Genomic DNA, 17,557 nt, shown 5'->3' with positions numbered 1-17,557 from the left:
TTATCACTTTCCCTCCCCGGCTTCCCTCCCCCAAGCACGGGCCAATTGTGTTCGTGTCGACACTCGATAAAGCCAGATGTACCGCGGTGGATTTTAACCCACGACCTCTGCGGTGGTGGGCAGGCACAACACTGTGCCACCCGATTGCTATTAGGCTTAATTCTAACCCCAACACAACACCAACGCCCTGATCTTAACATATAGTAGCCTCTTGAATTAATGAGAAAAATTCCTCGTCTTGTACTTATGAGCATAATTAATCTTCATAAAGGTATATGGAAATGGGCACACACACACACACACACACACACACACACACACACACACACACACACACACACACACACACACACACACACACACACACACAAAATAATATAAGGGATTACAACGATTATGCAGTTTGTTTGTACTCACAGACTAGAAGCTCCATGCTGTGTTGCTGCTCACTGACTGACACACTGTTATAACAGAGTTACTAACTGATGTCTCCTCCTACTGCTGTTGTTGTGGTGAATAGGAGAATGCATATAAGGTGGTTGACTGAGGCAGTCAAGGCTACAGCAAAGGAAGTGATGGGTGGGGAGGAGGCTACGCTGAAGGAAGTGGTGGACTGGTGGGGTTTTATGAAGAAGTGTGATAAATAAGTACTGTTATAAAGAAGAAAATACAAATCAGGAAACCAATTGTATTATTAACAACTAGACCATACCCGTAGGGGGATATGAGCATCTAAAGTGTGCAGTTTGGCTTATGCGCTGAGAACAGACCGTATATCAGGGATCGAAAGTGAGTGTGTACTGTGCAGTGCAGTGGTTCTCAAACTTTTTCATGTCAAGGACCATAGTGTGACAGACTTTGGTGTTACCATGTTGGCCTATTGTAAGCGGTTTAGGGGTAATATTGGTGGTAGTGTGTTTTGGCGTTGGTTGTGAAAGTGCAGGTGGGTGTGGGGACGCGTTGTGAGCTTGTAGATCGGCTGTTTTCCAAGAGGCAAGGTATATGTGTGAAGGCGCTTCGTTTGGCCTCCTTTTCATAGACCTTGTTGCTTGTAGGGTTCGTTTCGTTTGGCCTTGTTTTCATAGACCTTGCTGCTTGTTTCTCGCGCGAAACCTGGCAACGGCCGCGGAGGCGAGTGTTCACTCAACAGTGCAAAGCAGGCCAGCTTTGTAAGTGTCGTGCGTTTGTGTACCAGGAGTTGAGAGCTGGTTAAGTCCCTGGAAAGACGCACTGTGATTAGCCAGTAGTCACTTTGAGTGGCAGTTGGGGCAAACGCAGTGAGTGGGGCAAACGCAGTCCCCACCAATATTATTTACGATTCTGTCCCTATCGGTATATAACTCGGACGGCGCTGATTCGACTAGCAGACCATCGGCCGGTCGTTGCGGGCACTCGCGCCTGGAGGCGCTCGGGCGCAACTCCTCGGCCTCAAGGTCTGCTGTGTCGGCGTGCCTCCGTCATGGTCCAAAACTATAAAAAAAAGTTGTCAGCGGATGACTGAAAAAGTTTATCTCAAGCGGGAGTCAAACCCAGACTCCCAGTGGTAGTGGGTTGGGAGTCTAATGATTAGCGGCAGGTATGAGGTATGCCAACGGATACAGGATAGGTGGGCACTATGGACATCTGGGCACCTCGATGTAAAATTGGCTTTTTTGTAAAAAATGTTAAAACATGAAATATTTTAAATATGGTCTTAAGTAAAGTATAGTATACATGATGTGAACATACACGTACATCATTATCATACTTAAAGGGATATTTCACTTTAAAAAAAACGTTGAGTCATTTTATCGTCTACTCAGGCTTTTGTGAGCCCCCCAGACAGTTTTTAAGTTGCTTGATTCAGTATTTAGAATAGATATTTGATATTCATTTTATCAGACACGCCCCCTTCCTATACAAACCCATTATAACTTCAAACTCCATTTTTGACATGTTAGATTCATCAAAAACACCCATCCTTGGTTCTGGTTTCTTTTATTGTATTTAATTTTTTTTATTTTCCCCAAAAAATATTAAAAATACATGAAAAAAGTTATCTGGGCTGACCTTTACTTTTGTGTAGAAAAAGGTAAGAATCGGGCATAGTGGCCAATATAAGCCGGTGTCGTCACCTGCCGGCACCCGACGCTGTGGAACATCATCTTGCAGCGGGGGGAGAGGTTCCAAATGGGGCTAGTAATAAAAAGGTGTTAGTATATAATTATAACTTAATATTCCGATTGGAGCTAAACTAATATGAAACTTTATCCTTCAACTTCTCCTTTATGGCCCAAAATGACTGGATATACAGGTTTTGTAGCAATTGTAGAAATATTAGACCTTGATTGTCGAATGTTTAAGCATGTTATAATCATATGTACTTTACTTTAGAACATTTTTCAAATATTTCATGTTTTAACATTTTGGACAAAATAGCCAATTTTACATCGAGGTGCCCAGATGTCCCTAGTGCCCACCTATCCTGTTACCCTGGTGGGTCTGTAAGTCATTTAAGTTGTTACACAATCGGTCAGTATCATAATAAATAAATTCCAAATGGCATATTTCTATAAGGTTTTTTCAGGTCTATAAGAGTAAATAAATTATATTAACAAAAACTATGTTTTTACATTTATATATCTAGATATACGTTGTTAATATATCTTATGTTTATATAATATCCTTACATCGTAAAATGTACATTATGCTCTGTTGTACAAAAAACAGATCTACAAGCTAACTAAGCGAAGTGGCGCGGTGTAGATCTGCTCTGAGCATATCCACACTGTGGACGAGCTGAGATGGTGACGTCACCGAGAACCGAGAGCGCTGCGTTCCAACTACCGTACTCCCGTCCTCCCTAGCCCTGGTTCAGAGCGTTAGTGAGTTCTCTCTAACGCCCTGGAAGACCCCTCGCTCTGCGCGTGTGCAAGGAATTCCACTGCCCTGCCAGCGCTCAAGAGTACGCTATAGTGAAAATAAACAAAACCATTTCGCTACTCACCGAAGCAAAGGCTGTTTTGTGTTGTTGAAAGTCTATTCTCGGCGGTGGGAAGCCTCTCAGCACCCCACCTTCTCTGTAAAATACACTTTTTGGGCAGAAAATAAAATATGTCAGCGAGACGGAAATTATTTTTATTTACTCCACAGTGCCCCCATACAGATGTTGGTTAATGGTAAATTCAAATCCTCCAGTTCGGGTATTGAGAAACGGCCAATGTATCATGAATTGGCAGATTTTAAAGTTTTTAATTGGTTGACCGAAGCTTTGCTAATTCTAAACTGCTGTGGACAACTCTGATCTAACTTTCAAAGACGTAGAAGTAGGAACAAACACAATTTACCAAATCTATAATCTAAAGTGGTGGGCAACAAGGAATCTGTGGGTGTTCTTTTCAACAAGCAAGAATGACAATGATAATTTAGATTTAATTGATAAAGCACAGACAAACACCCCTCTCCTCCACAGCACTTGGCACCCTCCTAATCAATAGGAGTGCCACTCGCAGTGTAGGAGAGACCGGTGGGACCAACTATCAAACTTTTTCACACAGTGTTCAATAAACAAGTTTAAAGCATTTTACAGGAAGCAGTCAGCTGTATCAGTGTGTGTGTGGGCTGCCCAGTGACAGTCTACAGCAGTGGCACAATGTAGAAATAGCCTACCCTGTTACAAGTAAAAGTCTGGTATTCAAAATTAGGTATACAAAATGTACTGATGCCAATACAAAAGTATTGGCATCAAAATATACTTAATAGTTCCAAAAGTAAAAGTACTCATTATGCAGAATGTCCCATTTCGCAAGTTTTCAAAATGTGTAAATATCTTCCATACAGGTAGAAAACACAATGTGTTACCCAGGTCCTGGGGCCCGTTTCACGAAACCTGGATTAGGGATAAACCGGGTTTAATTGGCTGGATCAGCCATGAATCGGTTTCACGAAAGCTGAGTTAGCTCGGCAGAGTAACTTAGCCAGTAAACCTGGATATGTTTATCCATGATCCTGTTTCACGAAAGAAAACTGAAGCAATCCTGCCTTAGTTACCATGGCAATTTAGCTGTGAAGTTAGCCTGGTAGGCACACAGCAGGCAGACAGCAGGCAGTGTGCCTACAAGTGAATTATAACTATTCTGATATTCAGTCCAATAGCACAATGTAGCATGTGTTATTGCTTAATGTCAAGTTCATATCATATCATCATTCACAAAAAACACACACTTAGTCTGCATGATACAACTTCAAGTTTATTTTCACAGCTTTGCAGTTTCAAGAATAATCATGAGATTAGAGAACAAAACAAAGTTGGATAACAAGGCATAATATTCAGAAGCATACATACATACACAGGCCTGCTAACATCCGACTGTGGGGTCGAAGGGGGGGGGGGGGGGGGGGGGACGTTTGATACATTGCTTCACTAGCATTGGAAAATGATGGGTACAATTTCATCCATTAAAACGCCAAAAGTAAGCCTACAGAAGTTGATTTGACGACAGAAGCAATATAAGATCCATCTTTAAAAATAACCATTCATTAGATTACATGCACTTACCACACCCCCCAGGTCAGAAACCTTTTAACAGAGTAGATGTCATTTCCTGTGTTCTGGTGAATTTTGGGAGTTTGATACCAAATCAAGGAGAAGTGACAGAGTTCAGAAGGAGATGTGGTTGAAATCAAGGAGTCTACTGCTGAATCCAGGGGAATATTGTACATAATACATACTGTAGATACCTTGCTGTAATCTTAGATCAGCAGACAAGCTGTTTAATCTGTCCCTAGGACAGGCTTTTAATAGAAGGCAATATGCATTTGCCGTAAGCCATGAGGACTCCACATTTTGTGGAATAAACATACTTTGGAAATCAGAAAAGCTACCTCACTGTCCTCTTTTAAATGTCTCGCAAAACTCTTTGATAAAATGGCGTTTTGGTCATTTCCATACTTTTTTCATTGTCTTTTCCATGTTCGTATTTCTTGACTGCACTGCATAATATGTTGCACTTAGCTTGTTCTTTGTTTCTACAGTATGTCTGTGAAACACTTGCAAACTTGTTATTGAAAAGTCATAACGTTTATTAATAGCAACAGCAGGGGGCACACTTGCACAGGATAAACTGTTTTAACATGAGATGATGAGTTCATTTGTGTGTGTGTGTGTGTGTGTGTGTGTGTGTGTGTGTGTGTGTGTGTGTGTGTGTGTGTGTGTGTGTGTGTGTGTGTGTGTGTGTGTGTGTGTGTGTGTGTGTGTGTGTGTGTGTGTGCGTGCGTGCGTGCGTGCGTGCGTGCGTGCGTGCGTGCGTGCGTGCGTGCGTGCGTGCGTGCGTGCGTGCGTGTGCGTATGGGTGAACGTAATGCACATTGTAAACGCAAGCAGAGGCGCCGCCATTGGGGAAAAAGTCGGGGGACATTAGTGGTGGGCGTGGCCAGACGGTGACGTCATGACAGCCACTGTCTAGCCTGGGACTGCGAGTGCAGATTCGTCTGGCTCCATAGAGAATCCATTTCCTGCTCCAGAAGACGTGGGTGACCAATCAGGGCCCAGTATTCTAATATGGGAGACTGTAATTGGTAGTTGGTTGTAGGTCTAACCATTTGCGTCGAGGGCCATTGTTTTGATCCCGCCCCTTGGGAAAAAAAACGTCCTCATGGAAGCACCAGACTCATATCCACGCAGTGATATAGTCTGGCTACGCGAGGCTAGCCACTGTCAGCCAATGTCAGTTTTGGCGTAGCTCCGAAGAAAAGAAAATGTAACCAAATGGACTCAGAATTTAAATAACTAACTAAAAGCACTTTAATGTGTTCTAGGTGACAATTGTAGCTATGGATGAAGACCAGATTGTAAATGTAAATTTTCTGACTTTCTTTTCAAAAAGTTAGAACTCCATTAAGAATTGTATTTCAATAAACAAAGCACCTATTTAATAAGGATGGCAGAAGAAGGTCAGAATAAACAATGAATATAATGCATAGCCTATACACGACTAGGGCTCTTCACAGGTCAAAAATGACGGACCCGACTTTTTTTTATCTTCTTTAAAAAACGGACCCAGACGACCCGTACCTGTGAGGTTTGTTCTGAGATCCGATTTGTTTCGAGATAGATACTGTACATCTCGCTGACCTATTAGGTTATTTTACTCTTTTTTAATTTTTATCCCATGATTTTGTAACCCCATTTTTTACACCCAGCGCCAAAGTATCTATGTAATCCTGGGCACTACCTTCCCTCTGCCAACCTAGGGAGGCCAGGGCCCAGCTCATGCCTCCTTCAATTCATGAGAGCCAACTAACGTTCTTATCACCTGACAGGGGAGAGTTTCCCTGGTTGGACGTAGCGCGTGGAAGGAACGCGGTATTCCAACCAGTTCCTTTCCCCTCCATCAGGCGCCCCGGCTGGCCAGGGGGAGGCAGTATAGTGACCAGGATTACTGCATGTTTTTGTGCAGGGTACCTACCCTAGGGAACACGGGGAGAACATGCAAACTCCACACAGAGAGAACCTTTCGCCAACCCCACCTAGGGTATGGGCACTGATGACGCGGAGGAGAGAACACACCCCAGCGCCCACAGCGTCCCCTGCAGGAATCAAACCCAGGACCTTCTAGCTGTGAGGCGACTGTATTAGGTGTATTAGGTTATTTTATACATAATGAAATAGCAGCCTTATGTAGCAGCCTACAATAAGACACAACATTAAATGGAAAATCCATGAACGCACACGCGCACTTTAATCCCATGGGAGGTATATGCGCTATATGTGCTCTCCTCTCTCCAAGTCACTGAACTGAAAGCAGCTCAACAACTTTGCTGCGTTGCTGTAATCTGATCCCAGGTCAGTGTAGTCATGGCAGCCCTTCACAGGCCAAGCCAGCCCCGCGGACATCTGCTCCCCCATTGTACCCACTCCTCACCGTCAAGCCGACGAGCAACAGGCTTCTATCGATCATTTAACCCTTTAAGACCGGGAACGCATCTGTGTCAGTTTAAGATTTCTTTGGGCTATTCAAAAATAGCAGATCTACAAGCTCATAGCGCGGCACCGAGTGCCGCGCTATGAGCTTGTAGATCTGCTATTTTTGAAAAATCTTGAAAATGTTTGCCAATCTTACATTTTTTTTTAAATATATTTTTGTACTCAAATCTTTGCTTCTGGGGGGAGATGGGGGTCTGCGGGGTCCCTCATTTTGCGGAAAACCACTGATATTATAGCAACAACACGTTTTTTCTTAGAATTTTTGTTAGGATTTAGAAGACAATTGTAGAAATGTTTGCTTTAAAAATATATATATTCAAAGATTTGCAAAAAAAAAATCCAGATCTACAAGCTCATAGCGCGGCAATCGGTGCCACGCTATGAGCTTGTAGCTTGTAGATCTGCATTTTTTGAATAGCCAAATACATCTAAAAATGACACTGCTGCTTCCCTGGGGTCTGATGTCATCTTTATGACTCCAAATACGGGGCCTTAAGATTGTATAGATTTCTTTGTACCCGGCTGTCTGTGTCCCTTTTATGGCCATATATGGAGATCTCTGTATGTGTGTGTTTGTCTTCCTGTGTCCCTTTTATGCTCATATTTGGAGTTCCCTGATGTCATGAACATAAGCCCATGGCTATCCCCATATATTTGCATATCGGTCAGATCGGCGAGTCTGGACAACTGGATCTCCATATATGCCTATATATGGGCATATCGTCGGATCAGCGGTTCTGGTCTGACAATCCGCCTGTCAGAACGACTGTGGGTATTTAATGGGTTTGATTTTGTGATTGAGTTGCTTGATCGTCGTCGATCCTTCCTGGGAGTTTGTTCCAGTGTGGTTATTTGAGTTACAGTTTCTAACCCTCTGTGAAGGTGTTCTTCTGTTCCTGGTTACTGTATTTAAGTAAAGTGTGATTCTACCTCAACTCTTAGTTTCCTGTGTGTTCCTGCATAATGGGTCCTTACCTGTCCCTGAGTCCTATCGTGACAGTACCCTTATATTGTATTTATATATGGTTTATTTGCTAAATTACGTTTGTTGTTCCTTATTCACCTGGATTGAAGTTCCACCTGTGGAGACGAGCAAATGTTAGGTTTGGGTGAAATCATGATGGGCAAATACATCAACGTACAATATTAAGTGCAATACCAAGTGCTATAATGTTTGAGTGCAATATACATGTATACACACATATATAATGCAATTTTATACTTATATTTACCTGTTGCTGTTCAGATCTTCACGGCGAGTTTAGTTTAGTTTAGCGAGGTAGTAAAATCCCACCCTTTTCCTCCTTAGAGGATTTCATTTTCAGCTTTAATGTTGTAACAATCTAGAATCTAGTAAAATGGAGAAGTAGCTTTTACTTTTTTTGCCCCACATATCTGGAACAAACTGCAAGTCTGCTGCAACTGTGGGTTATATTCAATCACAGCCCAAAAACTGTTCTGCTTGTCACTGCCTTTTATAGAGTTTTTTATTATTGATTATTGATTTATCATTCATAATGGTGTATGGAATGTGAACTCTTTATCTAAGTATTTTCTGAAACATCATAGATTGAGAAAATGAATGGAAAATTCACTTCTGAAAACTGAGTTTGTCGGGGTTAGGGTTAGTGGGCAGTTACTGTTGTGCTGTTGCAATGTTCACTTTGTCCACTGGAGGGCGACCGAGGCCACGGAATGACAACATAGACACATAGTGGTCCTTTCAGCTCACCAAGTTCTGAATCTCATCTCAACCAATCTTTGGCTTTATTAAGGCTGTTGTAAACACATATACATTAATGGAATAATGTTGTGTTAACAAGTCTTTTATTTAATACAAAAAAACTATAACAATGCAAACTCAATATATATTCATGAGGAACAGGGTAAAATTAATACAAATGATATAAAACTAGCCCATATACAAACAAAATTTGGGAACTGTGAAAAATCAGCATTTTGTCAAAATCAGCATAATGCCACTGATCAACCCATGTGCAATGTCAGATCAAATGACCCACTAAGGAGAACAATGAATGAGAATGACCACATACATGTATAAATGTCCCCGTCCACCGATTGGTCATTATGTCACTGTAGCACACTGAGTCATACTGTGGCTTCTTGCTGGAACTAATGAGACCATTTTGTAATTAAAGCTTTTGTGTTTTATTATGACCAGAATGACCACACACACACACACACACACACACACACACACACACACACACACACACACACACACACACACACACACACACAGTTTAACAATTTATTCATGTCCACACACAGGGAAAGCATACAGGGACACAAATATTTTAGGCGCAGTAAAGGTTACATTCACAAACTCATGGATACGTCAAACAGGCCGTGGGTAACCTCGTGTCACCAGTCTTTCCACCTCGGAGGAAAGCCTGGTATTCGTTATTAAAGACCTGTGTGACCCGGTCTAGGCCACGCCTACTGAAAAATAATAATAATAATAATTCTCTTTCCGGATTTTGCCCATCCGGTTTTGCGGAGCCGCTTTGTTTTGGTTCCCCAATCCCTATTTAAATGGAATAGAATTCCCCTGTGGGATAATAAAGGTTGACAGACGCTAAATAGTCTCCGGAAGTACACTCACATTTATATTTATAAAATAAACTACGCCGCATCAAGGATTCTATTATGTAGGCCCGCGGACGGAACTATTTTGGGGTGAAGTCTTTCCGGATTTGCGTTTCCAGCCACCTGATGACGCGCTGATGACGCGCCCGGTGACGTAGGGTTACTTCCGCTCCCGACCGGATCACAAACCCAAAAAGGTATTGATCCCAGGCTAGTCCGTGGGTATGTCCATGGCTGGATCACCAGAGGAAACAAAGTTGCCCCATGTTATAGTCTGGGTGATTGTGGGTGTGAATGCCTTGCATTAACTCTTGCCCTATAGGGGAGCAGGGTGGGGCTGATTGCTCATTGGAAAGCACCTGGGCCCGGTGCCTCCAGGAGGCTATAAAACCCCCGCCCTGGCCAGCTTCTAGTAGAAGCTGAGAGAAGCAGAGCTGTCTCCACCAGCTCCAAACCCTCTTTCTCCATGCCCTTATTATTCTGATTATGCTCTTACTTGCCATCCGCACACCTCGCACCACACCATGCTCCACACATCCACATCTACACTACTGATTACTGAGTGAGTCTATTTATTATGGTGCTTTGAGAAAGTGACCTCTGTGATACAGATGAAGAGATGTGGAGTTTGATAAACTAATGTTCTATTTCTGAAAGGAGTCTGTTTAGTTCCTTATCGCCGCTGTCTGGTGCAAACCTTGTATGTCCAAAACTGTTACTTTTCAGGAAATGGAGGGGAAAACAAACAGCTGAAATAGTAGATTGTCCGAATTGTAGTTTCTGCCCGACAGAGACGATATGTTAATTATTCTACTGAAAGTCGTGTGTTGCACTTTTAAGTCCAGTTTGAGGGGACATAAAGCGACTTCCTGTACTAGGTTTGTATGTGTTTGTTAGAATAGCGTCGCTGTCAGGTGGAAACCTTGTATGTACAAAACTGTTACTTTTCAGGAAATGGAAAAAATAGAACCTGTGTTATAATGGATCCGATGTATGTTCATATTTAGTCACAAGCTCTTTTTAATACTTTTCATTGGTTTATCCTACTATAATTCTAGTAACCTCTGTGCGTTTGTAGTGGAGGTGAAGCTACCCGGTTCTCCCCACTGGCTGGACCAATTGCTCTGATTTTGCACACAGCCATTGACCATTACCATCTGAACTTAACTGTGAAGCCCGTTTTTCAATTTCATCAAATCTCAGCTTCTTATTAGCGTTTATGTGTCAAAGAATGTCGCCATGGTTACGGGGCTGCCCAGCTATGGGACGAACTGCCTCCCGGGTTGCCAGATCATGTGCGCATATCCCCCCACGGATGCGTCGACCGGGTATGGTCTAGTATTTATAAAATCCACAGGCTCACTAAATCACTTTCACCTTTAAAATATTTCAAAAACTACTATTTAGTGACACTGTCATACGACTAAGTAGCATTAATTCATGAAACAAAACAAAACATAAACCAGATGAAACATGGAGATACAAGGTTTCTGCCCAGAAGTGACAATATTCATTTCTAAGATGTTCTCTTCTTCCCTTCGGTGCTCAGCCAAGTTCATCCACCACAATGCACTTATTAAAGTTGGGAGTGATGTTTTTTAAAGTAAGAGTTACAAACAGTTGCTCTAGATTGTGATAGTAATCATTGCTATAGAGTGTTTGTTCAGTAACAGGAGTCTCCATGTCTCTGCAGTTTTTAACTTTAATGAACACAATATATGTTCAGGTCATTATAACAATTTCATCCAATCAGGATAGAGGACTGATCCAGGATACAGGATAAACAAGTGAAATAGGAAGTGATGACTCAACAAAATGAGCAGACAAAAGCTGATAAATGGGTACTCTCTCCTGATTGGATGAAATGTGTAACCCACCTGAACATTTTTTTAATGTATATTAAAGAGCTGGAGAGGCAAGGAGACCCCTGTTACTGAACAAACACTCAATGATTACTATCAGAATATAAAGCCTTAACTTTTTAACAAAGAAACAGTTTTAACCAAACAAAATACCACTTGCAGCACCTAAGTCTGATTTATTAAACTGTTGTATGACAGCATATAAATTATAGCCAGGTGGTCATTATATAGCCTGTATTTTGCTATTGTCATAGTTTTTTTTTAGTTAGATACTGCCAGTTACACAGCAAAACCAGGAGTGACCATTAAAATGGACCCTTTAGGGGTCAATTTGTACACGTTAGCATCAGGATTTTACTGTGTACACGCCCATACTTTAGGCAGTCCAGAAGAGAATTGATATCATTATTCAAAACAAATGTAAATGAGAAAGGAGCGGTGTATTTTCTATCAAAAAGCTATTTTATTGCATTGTTTTGTAACGCGTGTGTTTCCACGAGTCCCAGAAGCTATAACGTAGTCTGTTGATGTTTTCTCATGCAGCTTTTCTCTGGGAGGCATGCGTTAATCCGACAGACCTTTTCTCCGACTATGTGGCATCCGCGTGCGGTTAGGGTTAGGGTGCGGGTTTGGTTCGGGTTTACTGTTTAATGTCGGAGCACTGCGCTGTCGGAGGAATGCGCTGTCGGACTAACGTATTGCACCCCTTTTCTCTGTGTGTGTGATTATGTAGATACAATGCCCAACTTCAATAAAGATCATTTAAAATACCTTTTGTATGTTTTTTTTTAGTAAAGAACTTACTTCCATGCTCTTTTGGTGTCTTCAATCATTATGATCTGGACTGTTTGATGATTCAATAGAGTACTGAAGTCCTGACTTCACTCACACTACCTCTGGGACACACAGTTCTTTTTTTGTATTGGAAACCTCATAGGCAAATGTTAGATTGAGTCATATAAGAACTGTGTTCCAAAAATAAACAGATAAGCCCGGCAATGTTGTCAGGTATGTGACAGGTATGAGTCGTTTATGATATTGATTTGATCCGTGGTGGAAAAAGTATTCACATGTATTACTTAAGTAAAAATATCAATACCGCAATGTAACTTTGTTACGAGTAAAAGTCAGGAATAAAAAATTGACTTGAGTAAAAGTACAAAAGTATTTGTATCAAAATGGACTTAAAGTGCCAAAAGTAGAAAGTACTCAATGTGCAGAATGTTCCATTTCACAAGTTTTCAAATGTCTAAAAAAACTTTTGAAAATAGCAGATCTACAAGCTCACAATGCGTCGCATCGCAACGCATTGTGAGCTTGTAGATCTGCTATTTTCAAATGGCCAACATGTATACAGGGCTGAAGTGGGTACTGTATGTTTTGAAATAAAAATCTACAAGTAACTAGTAACTAAAGTTTTCAAATAATTATAGTGGAGTAAATGTACAATATTTTCATCTGAGATGTAGTGGAGTAGAAGTAAAAGTACTGACATTATTAAATACTCCAGTAAAGTAGAAATTCCAAAAAATTGTACTTAAGTACAGTACTTGAGTAAATGTGCCTAGTGCCACTACCCTTCCTCTTTGTCTGGCTTACTTGTTGTTAACTAGTTGTACGAACTCTTGTTTTATTGTTGTACTGTTTTATTGGACCTTGTTTAGTCGATACACTTTTTGTATTAGCTCGTGCTCTTTTGATTTTGCTATTTTGTCTCATCTGTTTAAGAAAGTAGGTAGCTGATATATAGCACTTTTACCTTAGCACTAGGTATACTCTTGGTTGCTTGTTTTTGCAGGAAATGCACTTAAGACTTCTGGTGATTAGTAGTTTCGTTCCCTACCTATGTTGAATGCACTTATTGTAAGTCGCTTTGGATAAAAGCGTCTGCTAAATGACTGTAATGTAATGTAATGTAGTTACTTTCCACCACTGCATTTGATAATGTCTGTGTTTGGAGAAAATGAGTACTTTTTGGCCGTCAGTTGATATCCATAATGAGTAAAATGTCCGGGGTGAATGTTGATCACCATGGACGTTCACCCTGAACAAGGCATAGTCCCATTGCACTCAGACCACACTCACCACTGTGAATCCTTCAAACAGAGGAATCTCCACTGCATCATTTCTGCTAGTGGGGGACTGAGTTCACGCTCTCCCCTTTATGAGTGTGTATGAAAGGAAGAAATGTGTTTCTCCTATGCTTCTCTTCTTACTAAAGCTTAGATGAGAACATTTTCAACAATGTCTACAAGTTCTGTAGATGATGTAGTATTCTGTTATCACGATTCATAAACCAATGCTTATTCATTCACTCCAGCTCATTTAGATGCTTTATTTGTGTCACTATGTGATGTGGGAGAAAGGCAGAGGTTCAGCAGACAACTCACCTACAGCTGACAAAGAAACAAGCATGAACTGTTTTAACTTCAGCCACGTCTAATATTATGGGGTTTACTGCTAGAACCCAATTTTATTATAAGTGTATTTACACATCTTATAACATATCAATAAGTGTGTTTGCAATTCTATTGTTATGACTTATATAGCCTTATTCACATTTAATAAGGCTAGTAAGCATATTTTAAGGACTTTACAAGTGCCTTATCAACTGTTAATAGAATATAATAATTGTTTAAAAAAAATCTCCCAATGTGGAAAAAAGCTGAGTCTTGTTGCCATTGTGGTCTACTTTGAGACATAGAACAACACTCAACAAACTGTGCAAACAACCATAAAACAAAGATTGGTTAATGGTAAATGTTAATTAATGCTTATTACAAGCACCTTCATTGTTGATGGTATTATTATCAATATTCATCCATATTTGTTTGGAGCTGTATTTGTAAAAACACTTGTCATGTATTAAATAACATGTATAAACTGTAGGTACAGTGATGAGTTGAAACAGAGAAGAATAGCACACGCTCAATGTAACTCCATTTATATACTTTTATTGATCAACATTTTGACAAGTTGTCTTCATCAGGGTGTGTAGACTGCTGTACAAACACTGACAGTGGTTTTAATGATGAAGGTTTTGAACAGTGGTCTTCATCAGGGTGTGTAGACCCCCCACCATGACAAGCACTTGGAATTGTAGGAGTTATTTACCTCTTTCTTAGGTAATATTTGACAATTTGGCCAACGTTTGACCATTTTTTTATTTAAAAGTAATTAGTGTGCAGATACACAGTACAGTGTGCAGATACATACAGTTTACTGCATGTTGATTTGTTTACCCCCCCACCCCCAACTCCTAAAGGAAAAAAAAATCATTTGAGGACCCCTCAACTGGGGGTCTCGACCCACAGTTTGAGAACCATTGGTCTATCTGGGTGCGTCTCCACCAACTGAAGTAAGGAAAACGGCACAAAACATGCCTGTGTGTGTGTGCCTGTACACCGCTTGACCTGGTGGTCCCAGCAGGTGGGCTGCAGGTCAAGCAAATCATGGTCCTCGTTGACACCACATTTAACCCTGTGTGTGCTGCTGACTTACTAATGACACACGTGCTACTGTGACTCTCCTCCCACATCAGCTCACATCACAGCTACACAGTTCTCACACTGATGTGTTGGACAGTTTTATAGTAGTCTGAAGTATATCTTACAGGATGTGTTGAGAGAGCTGAGAACTGATAACTCCTCTCTGCATTCCTCTGTGAGGTTGTTGGCCTCCAACCTGAAACAAATGAATACAAGATAATGGAGAATAGAAAAGGATTATTTGTATATTCATGGAGAAAACTAAAACTAAACACACATTATTATAGTTATAACATATTAGAACTCAACATCACTATGAACTGATCTGACCACAGAGTCTACCAGGTGTGTGTGTGTGTGTGTGTGTGTGTGTGTGTGTGTGTGTGTGTGTGTGTGTGTGTGTGTGTGTGTGTGTGTGTGTGTGTGTGTGTGTGTGTGTGTGTGTCACAGACAGACAGACAGAACAGAACAAAGGTACAGAGCATAGGCGATTTTAGCCTCTGTCAGGAAGGGGGCAAGATTTTGTCATAGGGAGGGGGAGGCTCTGTGTTAAATTGGCAATTTGTTTCATTGGCTATGAAGTATACATGATTAGAACATGCTTAAACATTTGACAATTAAGTTCTAATATTTCTACAATTGCTACAAAACCTGTATATCCAGTCATTTTTGGACATAAACAAGAAGTTGAAGGATAAAATCAAGTCTGATAATGATGTACCGTGCATGTTCACATCATGTATAGCCTACTTTACATTACTTAAGAACATTTTTCAAATATTACATTTTTTAACATTTTGGACAAAACAGACAATTTTACATCAAGGTGCCCAGATGTCCCTAGTGCCCACCTATCCTGTATTCTCTGTAAATGTCAGGTGGGCTCACAGATCAAGACATTGGCCGCGTTTCCCAAACGAATTTGAGCTCCTGCGTAGCCTAGAAGCTGCGTAGGTGCCTCCACGCATCTGCGCAGTAGCAACCCCGCTGCGCACTATCTTCGTTAGTAGCAGCTGTGTGTGCCCAACGTCTCATCTAAATTGGCTTCAGTAGACACCATCTTCGTAGGTTCCGTTTCGTCTGTGCTAAAACTACATTCGTGAGACAGCATGTGCGTGAAGAGATCCTGGACGTAGCCTACGTAAAGCCTACGTCAACTACGTAGTGCTATCCTACTATAGTTTAAACACCCTTTGCATACATATATCTATATATACAGGATTTTGCAAAAATACTAAGATAAAGTCGCACCTTTATCTAACTTACCTTTATATGAATTGGACACTTACATTTTTATAGGTACATTCTGTAATGTATTAAAATGCATTTTTTTAAGGTGACATTTCAATGATCTTAAATAAACACTGCGGCCATTGTTCGCCGTTCCAAAAAATTCAGAGGATAGAGGGGGCGTCCCCCTGCATGATTGACAGCTTAACGCGTAACGGGCGACGCCTCCCCCAAAAAACAGACATATATACAACAAACACACTGCGACATGCCGTGTTGATAGCTTGCAGATCTGTTATTTTGGGTAGGGCGAGCGGCTGCAGTGCTTCGTCCTCTATGCATGAACCCGAAGTTTACAAATCGTACTCTCACGGATAATCCGATCATCTAATAAAAATATTAAGCACATGCCAAGTTAACTAAAGGTATATAAATGATGCTGAGCTAAATATGTTTCCTTAATTTCGAAGTTTTATAGTTAAACGTTATGATGAAAGTGCAGTTCCTCTCACAAAGTGACAGCTGTTGCGCTCGGCGAGCGCAACAGCTCGCCATGTTTATGAATGGTTAAAACATCTTTTGAAAATAGCAGATCTACAAGCTCACAACGTGTCACAAGCTTGTAGATGCGCTGTTGCGCTCGCCGAGCGCAACAGCTGTCACTTTGTGAGAGGAACTGCACTTTCATCATAACGTTTAACTATAAAACTTCGAAATCAAGGAAACATATTTAGCTCAGCATCATTTATATACCTTTAGTTAACTTGGCATGTGCTTAATATTTTTATTAGATGATCGGATCATCCGTGAGAGTACGATTTGTAAACTTCGGGTTCATGCATAGAGGACGAAGCACTGCAGCCGCTCGCCCTTTTACGCACCGGCCCGGCCCGGCCGTAATATATATATATATATATATATATATATATATATATATATATATATATATATATATATATATACACACATACATACACATACACACGTGTGTGTGTGTGTGTGTGTGTGTGTGTGTGTGTGTGTGTGTGTGTGTGTGTGTGTGTGTGTGTGTGTGTGTCGGTCTTTTCATAGATTTCATTGAACGATGGGTGTTACACGCGGCCCAGGGCGCTCGTTACAAAATGCTTCGTAGGACAGTACTCCCCTCCTACTGTGGGCGGGGAGTATGCTGCGCGCATTCTGTCTCACGAATGTACTTTTACCACAATCGCAGCCAGTTTAGATGGCACGCAGGGGCACAACCACCTGCTACTAATGAGGGTAGAGCGTAGGTTTGGCCGAGTCCCAGCTGTGTAGGAGACGCTTGCGCAAGCTGCGTACGGCCACGCATGACCTGAAATCTACGTGCCTGCTATGGTACTGCGAAGCATGTGACGTCACACGTTAGACCCGTCGTCGGACCT

General features: G+C 41.2%; 1 protein-coding gene across 1 annotated transcript in view; it reads right to left on the bottom strand.

The window, feature by feature from the left end:
• LOC311051243 (NACHT, LRR and PYD domains-containing protein 3-like) overlaps positions 1-17,557 on the bottom strand; it is a 380,092-nt gene that overhangs the window by 335,169 nt on the left and 27,366 nt on the right. The window lies entirely within an intron of this gene.

The sequence above is a fragment of the Gymnoscopelus microlampas genome (assembly GCF_963454915.1).
Source record: "Gymnoscopelus microlampas genome assembly, chromosome: 9".
Classification (NCBI taxonomy): Eukaryota; Metazoa; Chordata; class Actinopteri; order Myctophiformes; family Myctophidae; genus Gymnoscopelus; species Gymnoscopelus microlampas.
This window is presented reverse-complemented; position numbering and strand designations above follow the sequence as displayed.